Source organism: Gekko japonicus, unplaced genomic scaffold (assembly GCF_001447785.1).
Source record: "Gekko japonicus isolate JY-2015 unplaced genomic scaffold, Gekko_japonicus_V1.1 scaffold3628, whole genome shotgun sequence".
Classification (NCBI taxonomy): domain Eukaryota; kingdom Metazoa; phylum Chordata; class Lepidosauria; order Squamata; family Gekkonidae; genus Gekko; species Gekko japonicus.
This window is the reverse complement of record NW_015164770.1, coordinates 1-4638: the sequence shown is the minus strand read 5'-3', so window position 1 is coordinate 4638 and position 4638 is coordinate 1.

Genomic DNA, 4638 nt, shown 5'->3' with positions numbered 1-4638 from the left:
AGGAGGTCATGGGAAAGACCTCTGCCTGAGACCCTGGAGAGCTGTAAAGAGGGGCTGTGGCTCAGTGGGAGAGCCTCTGCTTGGCATGCAGAAGGTCCCAGGTTCAATCCCCGGCATCTCGTTTAAAGGACTAGGCAGTAGGTGACTGGAAAGACTTGCACCTGAGACCCTGGAGAGCCGCTGCCAGTCTGAGTAGACAAGACTGACCTCAATGGACCAAGGGTCTGATTTAGTATATAGCAGTTTTATGTGTGTGTTGAGATGGGCTGTGGCTCAGTGGTAGAGCCTCTGCTTGGCATGTAGAAGGTCCCAGGTTCAATCCCCAGCATCTCCAGTTCAAAGGACCAGGCAGGAGGTGATGGGAAAGACCTTGACCTGAGACCCTGGCTCAGTGGAAGAGCCTCTGCTTGGCATGTGGGAGGTCCCAGGTTCAATCCCCGGCATCTCCAGTTAAAAGGACCAGGCAGGAGGTGATGGGAAAGACCTTGATCTGAGACCCTGGCTCAGTGTTAGAGCCTTTGCTTGGCATGCAGAAGGTCCCAGGTTCAATCCCCGGCATCTCCAGTTCAAAGACCAGGCAGGAAGTGATGGGAAAGACCTTGACCTGAGACCCTGGCTCAGTGGCAGAGCCTCTGCTTGGCATGTGGGAGGTCCCAGGTTCCATCCCCAGCATCTCCAGTTAAAAGGACCAGGCAGGAGGTGCTGTGAAAGACCTCCACCTGAGACCCTGGAGAGCTGCTGCCAGTCTGAGTATACAAGATTGACCTTGATGAACCAAGGGGTCTGACGCAGTAGAAGGAAGCTTCGTGTGTGTTCTTGTATATTATGGGAGGGGCCGTGGCTCAGTGGCAGAGCCTCTGCTTGGCATGCAGAAGGTCCCAGGTTCAATCCCTGGCATCTCCAATTAAAGGACCTTGCATTAGGCAATGTGAAACACCTCTGCCAGGGAGCCTGGAGAGCTACTGCCAGTCTGAGTAGACTCTACTGACCTTGATCGACCAAGGGTCTTCTGCTTGGCATGCAGAAGGCCCACAGCATCTCCAGTTAAAAGGACCAGATAGAAGGCGATGTGAAGGACTTCTGCCTGAGACCCTGGCTTGGTGACAGAACATCTGCTTTGCATGCAGAAGATCCCAGGTTCAATCCCCGGCACCTCACACTTAAAGAATGAGGTAGGTGGTGATATGGAAGACCTCTACTAGAGCTGCTGCCAGTCTGAGCAAACACTGACGTTGATGGACCAAGGGGTCTGATTCAGTAGAAGGCAGCTTCAAGTGCCCAAGGTCTTTTCAAACCTGGAACACCGGTTATTATTATTAAGTTCCTTACCTTGGGACTCGATACCTCTGGCTCCTCTTTTGCCCGTGACTGTCTTTTGCGTGACTTTCCCCCTGCCAAAAAAAAAAAAAAAAAGGATTTCATTTCACAAATTTCTTCCTCACGGCCAAAAAAAGGCTGACCAAAAAAAATCTATTGAAACAGGGGCCTCCAAACGTGGTGCCCGCCAAGTGTTTCTAGAAAGTGAGTGAGGCCAGGTGAGGCTATTGGACACTTGAGATATGATTGTGACGTGCAGGTTTTTAAAAACGCTGCTTTTGGCAGCAGCTGCCACCACGGCACAAGGATTCCGTGGTGCGACGGAAGGTCCGCTGCGGCAGCCATTTTGTAGCTGGCCCTGCCTCCTGCGGCAGCCATCTTGTGGCAATCGTTCTGTGGTTGCGCCCGCCACGCTGTGTCAGAATTCCAAAGGCTGCCCACAGGGCCAAAAACACTGGGAATCCTTACCCGAGCCTGTCTTGTACTGCTGGAGAACACAGGTGGGGGCTGATGTGGTTGAATACTTCTGCATTAAATGAATTCCTACCATCTAGAAATCCAGTCAGTGACAACCCAGACATGCTATTTTTCTAGATGGGATTGCCCATCTTCTCCCCAAAAAAGATCCCCAGTGTGGCTCATTCCTGTAACCAACCTATTGACTATAGATTAGGAATTCCGACCATTTGTAATATCTGTTGGGTAGCTTCAGCTCAAAAACGTGCCCAATGGCCACCCAGGAAGTTGAAGCGTAAGAACCTAAGAAGAGTCCAGCATCCTGCCTCACACAGCGGCCAGCCAGTTCCTCTGGAAGACCAGCAACAGCATGGAGGCTGAGGCCTTCCCCTGATGTTCCCTCCTGGCTCTGGGATTCAGAGGCTGACTGCCTCTGAATGTGGAGGATAAGAACAGAAGAGTCCTGCTGGATCAGACTAGTTGTCCATTTTTTCCAGTATCTCATCTCACACGGTGGCCAACCAGTAGGGGTGCAAAATGCCCCCGGGGGGCGGACTTCCCCCCGCTTTCGAACCCCGCTTTCCGCTCCCGTGGAATCGGGGCCCGGGGGAAACCCCACCCCCGCGTGCGCGTCACCCGGAAGTGACGTCGCAGGCTGGGGGCGGGGCCACGCCCTTTGAGGGGAAAACTCTTTGTTTTCCCCTCAAACGGCGTGGCCCCGCCCCCAACCTGCGACGTCACTTCAGGGTGGCGCGCACGCATGTTCCAGATGCCGGCCGGGAGCCCCCCGCTCCCGGCCAAAACATATTTGGCAACCCTACCAACCAGTTCCTCTGGATGCCCAACAACAGGGCATAGAGGCCGAGGCCTTCCCCTGATGTTGTCTCCTGGCTCTGGGATTCAGAGTGTAGTATGAATGGGAATATAAAGATTTTTTATATATATAGGGTTTTTTTCTTCTTGATTCTTCATATTCATATTTTTCTTGGCTTTATGGATTTCTCTTTTAAGTCATATTTTATTATACAAAAGGCTTTCCCCCTTGTAGGTCTGATATTGCTAGCAGACAAAATAATAGGTACAAAGTCCATGATTCTGTACTTCTTAAGGGCAAAACCGTGCAATGTCTGGGTCAGACAAGATTTTGGTCTCATATCGGGGGAAAAAAACACTTTTGTTTAGCGTATGAAGAATCCTTGCCCATTATCATTTTAGGTTAGGTTAAGGAAACACTTAAATTTTACGTAGGTACATCTCTCTTTACATCTGGCCAATCAGAGGATTGTTACTCAGATTACCATTGTCTTTTATAACCAATTATGCTTTTTGAATATTGTTTTCTTGATGATGTCAGTCCATGTATAAAAGATCATGTATTTCCTGAATATGCTGAGAAGAAAACAGTCAATTTTTGATGAGTTATTTGGTCCAATTGTTCTCCTGTTAATCGAAATAGAACATAGATCTTCCTCCTCATTTGACTTCATTTTTGACATGGAATCTAATATGTACAACAAGAGGATTCGTGCCTCTGAATGTGGAGGTTTCCCTCAGTCACCATAAATCTATCTAATCCCCCTTTAAAGGTGTTTATTCCTGTGGCCATCACTACATCCTCTGTCAGCGAATTCCCCATTTTAATCACTCTCTGTGTAAAGTAGTATCTCCTTTTGTCCGTCCTGAACCTCCTGCCCATCAGCTTCATTGGATGCCTTCAAGTTCTAGTCTTTTGGGAGAGGGTGAAGAATTTCTCTTTCTCAACTTCCTCCTCCCCATGCATAATTTTATAACCCTCTTCCGGGGCCCCACTTAAGTTGTCTCTTTTCTAAACGGAAAAGTCCCAGAATCTTCAGCCTTTCCTCAGCAGCCATACAGAACCGTAAAAACCGTACGGAAGGATGGATTAAAAACAGCTTGCTTTTGAAAAGGACTGCGACTCTTTTGAAGAGGAAGAACCGCCTTCCTTCCCCAGCAAGGGTGATCTCGCAAATGGTGTCCAAGCGGACGCTCACCTTTGGGGGCCAGCGGTCCAGGATTCCCCTGTATGAAAGAAAAAGGGTTCAGAATGCGATATACAGAAAACCCCCCTCCAATTCAGACGCTGGAACACACTGTACAAATCATGAAGAAGAAGAAGAGATTGGATTTATACCTAGCCCTTCACTACCCGAGTCTCAGAGCAGCTTACAATCTCCTTTCCCTTTCCCTCCCCACAACAGACACCCTGGGAGGCAAAAGAAGAAGAGGAGATTGGATTTATACCCCGCCCTTCACTACCCAAAGGTGTTTCAGAGCGGCTCGCAAACTCCTTTCCCTTCCCCTCCCCGCAACAGACACCCTGTGAGCTATGTTCCCTCTAAGCTGTGCAGTCTTGTGAGCAAAAATTCTGCTTTGTGAGTTACTGGCTTTAAAGTTGTGAGCCAGCGATTTGGCTACTGCATAAATTAGTTTGCTCTGAAGCCATCCTTCCTGAGCTAAGAAAAAAATCTGTGAGCCGGAGGCTAAAAAATTGTGAGCTAGCTCACACTAACTCAGCTTAGAGGGAACACTGCCTGTGAGGTAGGCGGGGCTGAGAGAGCTCTTGACAGAAACCGCTTTTTTTCAAGAACAGCTCTTATCAGAAGTACGGCTTTCCCAAGGTCATCCAGTCAGGTGCAAGCAGAGGAGTGGGGAATCAAACCCGGTTCTCCCAGATTAGAGTCCGCGCACTTAACCACTATACCAAACTGGCTAAAAAGTTTGGTATCTTCATGCTGTCCTCCAGATGTGACGCTGCTTGAAAACAGTAAGATTTCTTTTCTTTGTTTCCCACCCAGCATCTGGAAGAGTTCTTAGTTTTTTGCTGATGTGTTTTAATGTTAAGAA